This window comes from Ochotona curzoniae, unplaced genomic scaffold, assembly GCF_017591425.1.
Source record: "Ochotona curzoniae isolate NIBS_2020 unplaced genomic scaffold, NIBS_Ocur_1.0 scaffold_4505, whole genome shotgun sequence".
NCBI classification, from domain to species: domain Eukaryota; kingdom Metazoa; phylum Chordata; class Mammalia; order Lagomorpha; family Ochotonidae; genus Ochotona; species Ochotona curzoniae.
Window position 1 is genome coordinate 1,717,892 of NW_024467118.1, and position 13,779 is coordinate 1,731,670.

A 13,779-nucleotide genomic window follows, 5' to 3' on the forward strand; every position below is an offset into this window, starting at 1 on the left:
CTCGGAGAGCTCCACGGAACCGGGAATGCTGGCTAGGAGAGCTCCACGGAACTGGGAATACTGGCTCGGAGAACTCCACGGAACCGGGAATGCTGGCTAGGAGAGCTCCACGGAACTGGGAATACTGGTTCGGAGAACTGGTTGACAGGAAGCACTGAAGGAGGAAGAAAGCCCCAACACGAAGCATTCCACTGAGACAAGGCCGAGCTGAGAGGACCCCCAGAGGTTACAGTCAAGTTCTTCATCCTCATTACAGGTGCTTCTGACTCCATTCTACAGATGAGCAAACTGAGGCAGGGATGGGCAGAGGCTGGATGTGAACCTAGGAGTCTGAGAATTGAGCAGGCCTTGTCTGTACCTCATCTACCAACCCCTACCATAGTTAGGCAAACCGAGACATCAAGAGCTTGGTTGAAGGGGGTAGGTGCTGTGCCCAGGCCCAGGGTCTCTGGGACCCTGTGTGATCTGGCCTTTGAGGACTCCTCTGTCTCCTCTCTACAACTGGGACATGCCCATCACACAGTCTCCGTGGCCCCGGGAGTTTGGGTGAAGAGCCCGTTTCGCCTGCCACGCCAGTCACCGTGTGGCCAGGTGGATGGATGAATCGGTGCCCAGCAGCTTGCCCTCAGCAATCGTGCGCATCCCAGGTCAGCAGCGTCACAGTGGCCATGCGACCGGAGACCTCCCAGTCCAGCCAGTGTCAGCAGGGGGCAGATGTAAGGGCCAAGGAAAAGGCCACCCCAAACTCCAAGCCTGGGGGAGAGAGGCCCCCTGCCCCAGGGGCTGGACCAGACACAGTGTGAGCAGAAATTCCACAGGGGCTTACATGGAGGCCTCGCCCTTGCCCCATTTCCCACCTGGGTGAGTGGCATCTAAGCCAGAAGGAAGCATGGGGTAAGGACACCAAGGTCGATGGATTTGAAGCTCCCGGAGAGAGGTGGGCGTGTCTGCCACTCCTCTTGCTAGGGCCCAGACTGGGATGCTTGCTTGCTTTTAGTCACGTTTAAGATTAAGACATACAAAACCATTGGATTTCAGCAGGCAGCCTCGGGGATGAACACCACTTCCTGGTCCACTCATCCTCGGCCCTTTCTCTTTGAGTGTAGACTGTCTGCTGACTTACATGACTTCCAATAAAAACAAATAAGTCATTTCAAAATAAGAATTCTGTTTATTTGAAAGGCAGAGTTACATAAATAGAAGGAGAGAGAGATCTTCCATATGCTGGTTCACTCCCCATATAGTCACAACGGCCAGAGCTGAGCAGATCCAGGAGTTAGGAGCGTCCTCCAAGTCTCCCACGTGGGTGCAATGCCCCAAGGACTTGGGCCATCTTCTGCTGCTTTCCCAAGCAGGGAACCACCAGGACACGATCCGACATTGCAGGTGGAGGCTTGGTCCTCTGTGACTCCTGGAGTGGATTGCCTAGGAACTGTGGCTGCCTCGTGGGCACTTTCTCCTGCTGCCTCACCCTCTCTGGTGTCAGCTGCTCTGCTCTGAGTTGCTCTGGGTGAGGCCCCTGTGGTAAGCAGCAGAGGGAGATGACGGTTGGCGAGGAGCTGAGGTCTGCAGTCTCTGATGAGAGCCAGTTTTGAAACAGCTCCTCCCCATGGGACTCCCCATGAAGCCCCAGTCCCAGCTGAGGGCCTCACTGAGCCGCAGGGGCCTGGGGGAGCCAAGCTGGAAACTTTGAGTTCATGAACGCTAGTCTAGTCTCTGGGGTGAAGGTGGGTGATTGTGCAGGGCTTGCATGGCCCTGGGAGATTGAGATCACATCCTAAACCTGGCTCAGAATTCTCCCCAGGTGCCCAGCCTCGCTCCCTCTCGTCTCCGCAGTCTAGGTGACCTCGTAAGAGGATCATGGAAATGAAGCGAACGCTAATACTTCCCTCATGAGATGCATTGCTGGAAACGTGTGGGCAGATTCTCCCGTCCCCAGCGCTGCCAGCTCACCTTCTACAGAATCCATCTGGCCCCACTCTTGGAATGGTGGGCCTGCCTTTTTTCTGTGTGCACCAGAGGGGCTGTGGCGGAGAAGACAAGTGTGGCTTAGGGCCTGGGGTCTCAAGAGGTTAGTTTGGCTTTCATAAAAGGAAAACTTCTGCTAGTCTGACGGTGCTCTGCCGCCCATATTGGTTGGTCAGCCCTGGGTGTCATAAGGGGGTCACCTTTGTCCTGTGATTTCTGAACCATGCCGTGCCACAGAAGGACTCAGGTTAGCAAGCCACAGGGCAGTCCCCCCTGGTGATGGCCAGCTGTGGCCTTAAGTGGCCACCTGCAGCCTCAAGGGTCACAACGGGTCCTCTGCACCGGACCACGCTGTTAGTGTGATTTGCTTGGTGGGTCACTCACGCTGAACTCAGGGTCAGCTCGTGAAGTCTTCAGCGTCTGATGGGTTACCTGGGATGTGATGCCATCGTAAGTTAAGGGGCTGAGTTCTCACTGAATTCCAAGGTGCTTCGGGTAGGACCCTCTGCAGGTGTGGACTCAGCCAGCCCCTGTTGCTTTCTGCCTCACAGGAGTGTGGGGCTGGGTGACTGCCGGGCTTGCTTCACTGGATCCACGATGCAGGGGCCAGAGTGTCCTAGTTCTTACTTTTGTGCTTGCAACCTGGCTGCCGCTCCTCCAAGTATCACAGGTGTGTCCCGGGTCGCCAGCCCAGCTGCTGCAGAGCAGACCGCTGCGTCTCTTCCTTGCACACCAGTGTTGTCAGAAAACATTTCAGGGCCTGCACTGGGGAATCCCTGTGCTGTGGTCTCTTTTTTATGGTTTATTTACCTATCTGAACGGCATAGTGTAGGGAGACAGAATCTTTGATTCTCTGGTTCACTTCTTAGATGGCCACACAAGTGGAACTGAAACAAGCTGAAGCCAGGAGACAGGAGTGTCTTCCAGCTGTCCACGGGTGTGCAGGGGCCCAAGGACCTGGCTCATCCTCTGTTGCCCGCCCAAGTGCAGCAGCCGGGACTTGAACCTGGAGCCCAAATGCTTCAGGCAGCAGCTTTACTGCTAAGCCACAGCACCAGTGCCCTGAAGTACACATCTTGTGCTTGCAAAGCTGACTCCATGGGTACTTTGCCACACAGACAGTGGTGTGGACCGCAAGGGAGTCCTGAGTAGCATGGCCAGCCTCGGGGTGGCACTTCCACCACACACAAATCTAAGTTCCCTATGAACGGATAATTCAGAAACAGTGTGTTTTAATGTATTTTAATGTAAAGATATTAATGTGTTTTTGACATAAATTACAACCTTATGTAATGTAATCTTTAAGGGATGAGTGTGTTTAAGGAGGATTTGCAAAAATCCAGCATTGTGGTGGAGTTGCCTTCTGCAGCGGCGGCGTCCCGTACTGCCGAGGGAATCCCACGCAAACCCCAAGAAAGCACAGTGCTTGCCTCACACAAAAGGAGAATGTGCGGACAAATTGCTGAGTCAAGTGAGACTCATGAAGTCCAACTTGCAGCCACAGGAAGTTTCAGGAGAGCTGATAGAGCTGGAATCTTACGCATAATTGTTGGAGAGAAAAAAGTGAAAGAGCAGCGAACAGTCAGAGAGCCGAGAGGAAACTGTCATGTAGCTTGCTCTAAACCAGGCCGCCAGCGAGGCACACTGGGAGCTGCTACGCTAACCTTTCACAGCCGCCTGGGGAGCCCAGACAGAGGCTGGCGCTCTGGCCGAAGGCAGCTCTGGGCGAGACAGGCAGTGTCTCCCACACACTCCCCTACTTCCTTGCAATTTTGTGATGAAACTGGAAATTCAGGAACGTGGGATCCAGCGGCGATCCTGGCACGCAGCTGACTACAGCTTTGGGAGAGAAATAAGCATCTTGTACACGTTTAAAGAAGCTCTTTTGGTTGTTATTTATTTTTATTGGAAAGTCACATATACAGAGAGGAGGAGAGACAGAGAGGAAGATCTTTGGTCCGATAACTCGCTCCTCAAGCACTAGAACTGCCGGAGCTGTGCTGATCTGAAGCCAGGAGCCAGGAGTCCAGCTCTCCCGCACAGGTGCAGGGTCCCAAGGCTGTGGGTCACGCAGCGCCCTGCTTGTGGCCCGGCAGAGCAGCAGAAGGTGGTCAGGTACTTGGGTCCCTGCACTCCTATGGGAGACACACAGGAGACACACAGCTTAGCCCTAGCCATTGCGGCCATTCGGGGGGTGAACCAGCCAAGGGAAGGCTCTGTCACTGAGGTGACTGTGGGAGCAGGTGCTGTCAGTGAGTGAGGCTCAGTGAGTGGGGGGAGTGTGAGTGACTGTGAGTGAGTGCGTGTGTGGGGGGAGTGTGAGTGAAAGTGAGTGACTGTCAGTGAGTGAGTGGGGAGTGTGACTGTCCGTGAGTGAGTGTCAGTGAGCGGGGGGAGTGAGTGTGAGTGACAGTGAGTGTCAGTGAGTGAGTGTCAGTGAGGGGGGGGAGTGTGACTGTGAGTGAATGAGTGTGTGGGGGGAGTGTGAGTGCCAGTGACTGTCAGTGAGTGAGTGTCAGTGAGTGGGGGGAGTGAGTGTGAGTGACAGTGAGTGTGAGTGGGGGGAGTGTGAGTGACTGTCAGTGAGTGAGTGAGTGTGTGGGGGGAGTGTGAGTGCCAGTGACTGTCAGTGAGTGAGTGATGTGAGTGGGGGGAGTGAGTGTGACAGTGAGTGAGTGGGGAAGAGTGTGAGTGACAGTGAGTGTCAGTGAGTGGGGGGAGTGTGACTATCAGTGAGTGAGTGACAGTGAGTGGGGGAGTGAGTGTGACTGTGAGTGAATGAGTGTGTGGGGGGAGTGTGAGTGCCAGTGACTGTCAGTGAGTGAGTGTCAGTGAGTGGGGGGAGTGAGTGTGAGTGACAGTGAGTGAGTGTGAGTGGGGGGAGTGTGAGTGACTGTCAGTGAGTGAGTGAGTGTGTGGGGGGAGTGTGAGTGCCAGTGACTGTCAGTGAGTGAGTGATGTGAGTGGGGGGAGTGAGTGTGACAGTGAGTGTGAGTGGGGGGAGTGTGAGTGACAGTGAGTGAGTGGGGAAGAGTGTGAGTGACAGTGAGTGTCAGTGAGTGGGGGGAGTGTGACTATCAGTGAGTGAGTGACTGTGAGTGAGTGGGGGTCAGTGAGTGACAGTGAGTGCCCCTGAGGTGGAGACCCCTGTGAGTAGAGCTGTCTGGAGCCTTAGGGCTGAGGGAGCTTACAGAGCAGGACAGGAATGTGACCCAGCAAGCTGGGCTGGGGCTGCTGCTTAGGGGCCCGGATGCCCGGATGCCCGGATGCCCGCGAGCTGCAGGGCCATTTGGGGAAAGGAGAGGTTTCTGACTGACAGGGCGCTGGCGTCCCCTTCCCCAACGGGGGGTGGGCATGGGTAGTGCATGCACACCATCGGGGGTGGACATCCCCAAACGTGGGGCCACGTGGGGGTGCCGGCGCGGGTCCCGGCCGTGGCAGCTGCCACCCGCATCCCGGTGAGGGGTGGAGAGGAGCGCGAGGGAGTGGCTCAGGCGACCCCAGGCCTCGCTTTCCCTTCCAGCTGAGCACGTCGGCCTCGTGCTCAGCCCTTGCAAGCCTGCCTCCCGGGCCTGCGAGCGACGCGCCCGGGCACGTCAGCCCCCGCGCGCTCCGGGGGGGGGTCCCACGACCCCTGACGACCCCGGGGCGGGCCCCACGACCCCCGACGACCCCGGGGCGGGCCCCACGACTCCCACGATCCCCACGACCCCGGGGCGGGCCCCACGACGCCCGCGAGCTCCGGGCGGGGCCCACGACCCCCAGGACCCCCACGACCCCCAGGCGGGCCCAACGACCTCCGACGACCCCCGGGCGGCGCCGCCCCGGCTCCCTTTGTTCCCGCTGGCCCCGCCCCCGCGGCCCCGCCGCCTCCCCATTGGCCGGGGGGCGGGGCCTGCGCGGGGCGGGGCGGCCGGGCGGGGCGGCGTGCGCCTGCGCGCTGGGCGCCTGCGCCGTGTGTCCGGCCGCGTCCCCGAGCGAGCCCGAGCCCGAGCGGGTGAGGCGGCGGCTGAGGCGGCGACGGCCCCGCCCCGGGCTTCCATTGTTGAGGCCGCGGCTCTGCCGGCTGCTGGGCGCGACCCGCCTCGGGCCAGGAGGAGCGCACACTGCCGGACGGCCCGACGGGGAGGCGGCGGCCTGAGGTGAGGCGGCCGGGCGGGTTCTCGAACCCGGAGCAGCGGAGACCTGGTCACGGACCGCAGCTCTCGGACAAGATGGGGGTCTCGGGCTGGGCCGGGGGCCTGAAGTGCCTGGGCCGGGGGACGCGTGACCGGCGCCCGCCGTGGGGGTCCGTGTGTGTGGAGCAGGTCCATTGTGTGTCCTGCGGGGGGACCGCGTGGGCCCGGCGGGCCTCGCCGTGAGCGTGTCGGCCGCGCTGTCACCGCGATGGGAGGCGCTGCTGGATGTCTGCCTTCCGTTAGCGTTGGGAAGAAGTGGGGGGGGGGCATCTGGAAAAGCAGAGCTCATCATGAGTGCAGGAAACTCCCGTGAGCGTGGCGGGGCAGCAGAGAGGGGACCCCCAGGGCATCAGCTCGGGTGGCAGGGTGGGACCCTGGGGCATCAGCTGAGGTGGCAGGGTGGGACCCCAGGGGCATCAGCTCATGTGACAAGGTGGGACCCTGGGGCATCAGCTGAGGTGGCAGGGTGGGATCCCCATGGCATCAGGTGAGGTGGCAGGGTGGGACCCCAGGGGCATCAGCTCATGTGACAAGGTGGGACCCCCAGGGCATCAGCTGAGGTGGCAGGGTGGGACCCCAGGGGCATCAGCTGAGGTGGCAGGGTGGGACCCAGGGGGCGTCAGCTCATGTGGCAGGGTGGGACTCCCAGGGCATCAGCTGAGGTGGCAGGGTGGGACCCAGGGGGCATCAGCTCATGTGGCAGGGTGGGACCCTGGGGGTGTCAGCTCATGTGGCAGGGTGGGACTCCCAGGGCATCAGCTGAGGTGGCAGGGTGGGACCCAGGGGGCATCAGCTCATGTGACAAGGTGGGACCCAGGGGGCATCAGCTCATGTGGCAGGGTGGGACCCTGGGGGTGTCAGCTCATGTGGCAGGGTGGGACCCCGGGGGTGTCAGCTCATGTGGCAGGGTGGGACCCGGGGGCATCAGCTCATGTGGCAGGGTGGGACCCCGGAGGCGGCAGCTGCAGTGTGCAGGACCAGGAGACCCCCCTGTGCAGGCACCTGGCGCTTTCAGGGCGCTGGCCCACAGCAGGTGGCCAGCCCTCGCCAAGGTTTGTGGGGTTGTGCTGTGACTGGGTTCGAATCTGACTTGGACTCCGCAGTTGGACAGTTTGGCTCCTTCCTCTGCGCCTGGGTTTCCTCGCCGCTGTGAACGAACCGGCTGCCCGCCCAGAACCTTCCAGAGCCCACCCAGTCACACTGGGGCAGGTGTGTTGAGTGGCGGCTGTCCAGCCTTGCTTGTGGTGTCAGTGTCAGGGTTAAGGCCACGGGCTGCAGGAAGTGTGTGCTACTGTCTCACACGTTCTTCATAGTTCCGTTTCACCTCGGAAGCCGTTTTGGCCTTAACTTTCCTGGATGCTGGTCTTTCCTTTTCTTTTCAGGAGCATTGTGGCTCTTTGAAATGTCCTGGGTGTCTGCCAAATGTAGGGCTCTCTTACGTCACACAGTCTGATGGATATTTTGTTTTGGAGTATCTGAAATAAATGGAATTTGGGGAGTGCCTTGTGGAGATATACTTGGCTTTGAACAATGATGTGCAACAGAGTTTAAGAATTATTACTTATGGGGCCAGTGCTGTGGCATAGGAGGCTAAAATTCTACTTGTGGTGCTGGCATCCCATATGGGCACTGGTTCATATCTCGGCTGCTCCACTTCCCATCCAGCTCCCTGCCTGTGGCCTGGGAAAGCAGTGGAGGACGGTCCAAGACCACCTATGTGTGAGACCCAGAAGAAGCTCCTGGCTCCTGGCTTTAGATGGGTTCAGTTCCAATCATTACATCTATCTGTTTGCAGATTGAACCAGCAGGTGGAAGATCTCTCTCTCTCTCTCTCTCTGCCTCCCTCCCTCCCTCTCTCCCTCCCTCCCTCTCTCTCCCATTCTTTCTGTAAATATGATCTGCCTTTCCAGTCAAAATGAATACATCTTTGTAAAGAATCATGCCCTGTTAAGTGAGCTCCATGGAAGCTGGCTCCTAGTCAGCCCTTTGAAGTGGAGTTACTAACCCCGTTGCAGTTTCCTGCCTGGTCAGGTGGGCTTGCTGTGCTCTTCCTGGGAACCCGCTGCCCTTCCTAGTCACTTGGGTGGAGAAGAGGCTAGAGCTAGGTGACGGCTGCTCAAGTCCTGGCTAGACTCAGCAGGATTCCGTCCATCTTTTTCTTTAAGAAGCCCCTGCTTGTGGGCCCTGTGTGGGTTCCTTTGCAAGGGCAACTTGTTTTAGGGGCTTTTTGCAAAACTCAAAATCCACTGAGATTCTTTCTGGAAGATTTCTTTTGATTATGGGAAGGGGAGTGTATGAGAAACAGAGAGAGGGAGAGACGGCTCTTCCATCCACTTACCTGTCCGACACCCACAGCTCACCGTCACACAGCTCTTTCCAAATGCGGTTTTCATGAGGTGACAAAAGAAGGACTGGTAAGATTCTTTGAGCCCGATTCATTCTGCATCAGCAGGAAGGCAGGGAGCCTGTGGGGGACCTGTGGGTCTGTCCACAGCACCCCATCCACTCCCACCGCCACTGCAGCCCCTCAGGATCCCCCAGCAGAGGGGTCAGCCCTAGGCGTGCTCCAGCACTGCCAAGCTCAGGTCCTGCAGGCTGCCGGGGCCAGGAGCCACCCCAGCATTCAGCACAGGGCTGCTGGGTCCCAGTTCACTGCTGGGAGGCACAGCCCTCCCTTTTATTCCACGCGTGCTCCCGGGGATGCCCACTGGCCCAAATCCGAGTGCCCAAGCTCAGCCCAGACCTGCTTCTTACACTCACCCTGGAAGGCAGCAGGGGTGACTGCATTACCAGGGTCCCTCCCACCCCACAGGGGACCTTGGCTTCAGCCTTGCCCAGGCCCAGCTGGGAAAGTGTGTCTCAGAGAACCCACGGGTGGGAGGGCGCTCTCGCTCTTCACCTTTTCAGCTGAAAACATAAATCATTTATTTTCATCAGTCCTGCCATGAAGGACATTCTCAGGACAAAACAAGCATATCCCAGTTCAGTTTGAATTCAACATTTATTAAAACTCAAGGCTGTAATGGAGCTCTGGGGCAGCTGCCCCAGCCATCCATCCCTGCAGTGTACCTGGTGAGTCGGCAGAAGGAAGTTGGCCCAGGTCCTTAGGGCCCTGCCACCCGTGGGGAGAGCTGGGGGAGGCTCGTGTCCGGCCTGGCCCTGCCCTGGCCATGACTCCTGTTTGGTAGCAGGTAGAAGATCACTCTGCACTTCCTCTGTCTGTTGCTCTGCCTTCCAAGTTAATGAAATACATCTTTAGAAAACTTGTTATTTCTTTTTTCTAAAAGATAATGATGATCCTGTAAATCTCATTTCCTTTAAGTGTTATTTTCCAGTAGAATTTTAGCTAGATTTTCTTGCAGTGTTTGATATCATCAAGCTTGTCCTTGTGCAGGTGCCGTGTTGGAGATGAAGCCATAGGTGCGTGTGCACAGCATGTTAAGGAGAGTTGGCTGCAGCGCTTTTGGATGAGAACCTAAGTTAGAAACTTGGCCTTCTGAAGGCTTTTCTTGTGCCCCAGTGCTTCCTGCTCCTCAGCCCCTCAGCCCCGTCAGCGAGGGGGGCTGAGCTGGGGGTGAGACCTTGCTGATGAGGGGAAAGCGCAGGTCTCTCAGCAGAAGTCCGACCGAGTGGCTGTGGCCTTCAGTCCTCTCGGCGCTGCCATCTCAGGGACTTTCGCTCTGCCCAGCCTTGCCATCCGAATGTGGTGCAGTCGAAGTGACCTGCCCTGAGGTCGGGGAAACAGTGGACAGCCGAGAGGTCAGGTCGCCAGCCGTCCAGCTGCCTGCCTCTCGGCTCCAGCACCAGGACGTCCCCCAAGTCCCTCTTCCCTGTACCCTAGAGAAAGGCTGGTGTGATTAAATTGGGCCTGTTAGTCCCTGCTCGAAATATGCCAGGCAGGCTATCTGGTCCTGGCGTGTGACGGCCCTCCAGGCTTGCCCATCGTTCTGATCTTAGGACCACATCCCCTGAGGCTGCTGCTAACGCTCGGTTAGCAGGTACATTATGTAACAGGAGACCCTGAAGGCTGCGACCAGGTGGAGCTGGTGGTGTGGCCAGAAGGGGACCTGAGCCTTGAATACTGTGGCACTGGAGTGGCCAGACCATACCATAACACCCCTGCGGGGACTGGGGGCGTCGCCTTTGTCTAATGGCAGCAGCCTGACGCCGCCCTGCCCTCCCGTGGCTCCCACGCCTGGGTTTAGAAGAGAGGTCCTATTAGCATGTGTACCTGCACCGATGGCTGGGAGCAGGTATGTCTGTGGGCAGGGGACCCAAGGGTGCCACCAGTTAGGTGGCCTTCCCTGCTCCTGTGCAGGGGACCCAGAGGTGCGGCCGGTCAGGTGGCCTTCCCTGCTCCCGGGGATATTTACAGCTTTTCAGGAAGACTGTTTCTGCCGGCAACCACCGCCTGGGACTCCTGCAGCCTCTGTAGCGGGCATTGTCCTAGTTGGAGCCTGGCTGACTTCCTGGAGGCGTCACTTGGTGGCTCAGTAGCCAGCCGTCCTCACTCAGGTGGGAGGCCTGGATTAAGTGCCGGGCTCCTGACTTTGGCCTGGCCCAGGCCCAGCTCTTGGAGTGTTTCAAGGGTGAGCCGCCGGATGAACGGTCTGTCTGTCTTTGCCTTTAACTAAGTGGAAAATAAATGAGAGTTAAAATGTTTGTTTCTGTCTAGTAAATAACAAGCTCTGATTTGAAATGAGTTTTCTGTGAGAGACAAAAATACATTATTGGGGTCCAGTGTGATGGCTCAATTGACTAATCTTACCCTTGAATGTGCTGGGATCCCGTATGGGCGCTAGTTCTAATCCAGGCTGCTTCACTTCCCACCCAGCTCCCTGCCTGTGGCCTGGGAAAACAGTGGAGGACGACCCAAAGCCTTGGAACCCTGCACCCGCGTGGGAGACCTGGAGGAGACTCCTGGCTCCTGGCTTCGGACTGGCTCGCCTTTGGTGGTTGTGGCCGCTTGGGGAGTGAACCAGTGGATGGAAGATCTTCCTCTCTGTCTCTCTTGTTTCTATGTAGATGTGCGTTTCCAATAGAAATAAATAGATTTTTAAGCAAACGAAAAGCCCAGAATACACTCCTAGGAGTTTAAACTTGGTTTCAGGCTTCAGGAATGTAGAAATGTTTCTTGGGCGATGTGTCATGAGCTGGGAGAGGATTTTTTTGTTAACATTTTATTAAAATGTGTGAATACCAAGAAATGTCCATAAGTATGCGGCTAAATTTTTTTTTTGTCCTCTGATCACACTTGTAAGTAACACCCAAATGAAGACCAGACATTGCCAGCCCCAGGTCCCCAGCAAGAAGCTTCTTCGCCGTCCCCACCCGCAGCCCCTGGCCGCCTCCCAGGGACAGGATTTCCAGAGTGGTTGGTTCCAAGAAGTTTCAGAGCACACCACTTTATGTGATATTCTCGTTGGTCAAGTGTCGGATTTTGTTTAAACATTAAATACTCATTTTTAACAAAGTTATACAAGCACATAGTTTTAAGAACTGAAAGTTCTGCAGGGTTTAGAACAGAAAAATAGCAAGCGCCCTGCCCTTCTGCACCTCCACAGGGGCTCCAAGAGAGGGGGAAGGGCGGTGGGAGAGAGGCCTGGAGGCCCTCCTGTGTGAGGTCTCCTTTGCAGGGAGGTGGGGGCTGGCTGCCCCAGAGACCCAGGGTTCTGGAAGGGTTAGAGGCTTCAGCCCCGCCCCCAAGCCCTGAGCGACCCCGGGCTTCCAGGTGTGTGAGGGCAGGAGGGTGCTGCGTGGAAGTGCCCGTGGAAGTGCCACGTACCTCCCAGACCTGGCTCTGGGCCTGCCTTCCATGGGGCTGTTGCTGAGTGGATTCTGTGCTCTGTGTGGTCTGAGTATGTCTCCCAGGGACTCATGTCGGGAGCTGGGTCCCCCATGTGGTGGGGCCTAGTGGGGTGTCCTGAGTGTGTGTCCCCTCGTGAAGGGGTTGTTGGAACGCGCCTCGCTCCTCCCCATCCTCTCCGCATCTCTCTGTATGGGCCCTCGCCGTGGTGGTGCCAGCCGCCATGAGGGCCTCATCGGAGCCCAGCTGATGCCGGCCCCAGTTCCCTGAGCCCCCAGAAGTAAGCTCAGGAGGCCTCGTCCTAAAGTGACCTCAGGTGTTTGCGATGGAAATGGAGCAGTGGAGGAGGTGCAGCGTTGCTCTGTTTTCTGAAAGCTGTTACAGTAAATTAGGGGACATGAGGAGATGGTGGTGGAGCCCGCAGGGCTGGCTAACGGGTCAGAAGTTTGTTGTGGAGTGGCCGGGGAGGCCGTGGGCTGAGCGCTTAGACGGTGGGGGCCCTGCGGAGCTCCTGCAGGCCCGCTGGGTGGCTGGCTCGGTGGCCTCCTATGCAAGGCCTGCTGGGTAAACGGGAAGCGGCCGTTAGGACGGTGACGTCAGTATTTTTACAGATGAGATATTAAGTCTGTTTGGATTAGATCTCCTTTCTTCTAGTGTTTTCTATTTTGTTTGGCCTGGTTTTCTTGATCCATGTCATTTACTCCGCCCCTCTGGGTACATCGCCCCGTCAGGTGGCCTTTTGTGAAGTGGGCCTGGGGTGCGTGTTTCCCAAGCGTTCCAAGTGCAGACACAAACTACCCCATTTGGAAGGTGAGAAAGTGGGCTTGTGTGTGAGGCGGGGCTGCCCCCTTGGAGACTGCCCATCCCGAGTAGGCAGTGGGAGCAAGAGTGGCTCTCCAGCCCTGGCCCGTGGCACAGGGAGAACCTTCCAGCTGCTGGCCGCGTCCTGAGGTTGGGGTGCCTCTCCAGGTGGGAAGCTGCCCGGAACTGTGCTTGTGCGTGGGAATCACTGTCCATCTTTTCACGGCATCCCGTCGCAGGCACGAAGCAGGTGCGTCCTGGGAAGGGCGTTTTGATTGACATGCAGCGGGGCAGAACTGCATGTGGTGTCTTGCCTCAGCTCCCATCCCAGAGCTACACCAGCTGCCTGCCTCCTGTGGCCCCTGCTACCCCTCTCTCCTGTTTGGTTCTAGCCTAGCCCCCATCGCCCACCGCCATCCCCCAGGGCTCCCCCCACCCCCTTAGCCTGCCTAGGATCTGCCATCCCCCAGGGCTCCCCACCCCAACTCCTCTTTGGGTGCTCGCCACGGTTTGAGTGAGTATATTCAGCATTTACCATTTGAATATTTTACTCTTACATTCGGTCAGTACATATGGCTGAGTAAAATTTGGGGTTTGATAAATATATTTTCTGTGGAATTAGTTTTTTTAAAAAATGTATTTGGTAGGCACATAGCTGCCGTCTGCTGATTTGCTAACCCAGACACCTGCAGAAGCTGGGGCTGGGTCGAGGTGAAGGCTGGCAGTCACATTTCAGCCTGGATGTCTAGGTACGTGAGCCATGGCTGTTGCTTCATGGGAGGGAGCTGGGATGGGGTCCCTGCCAGGACTGCAGGTTGGGCACTTCGGGGGGGATGTGGGCACAGCATGCTGGTTCCTTGCTGTGGTGTGGCATTCTGGGGCTGCTCCTAGGCTGACCCTGTCGTCAGCGTGGGGAGGGATGTGTGGGAAGCCCCCGCTTGGGGTGTGACCTGTTCCCAGGGCACCCTTGCCGTCCCCGTGGTGTGAAGCCCCACCGAGTGTCACACTGTCTCCTGTGGGCTTCGT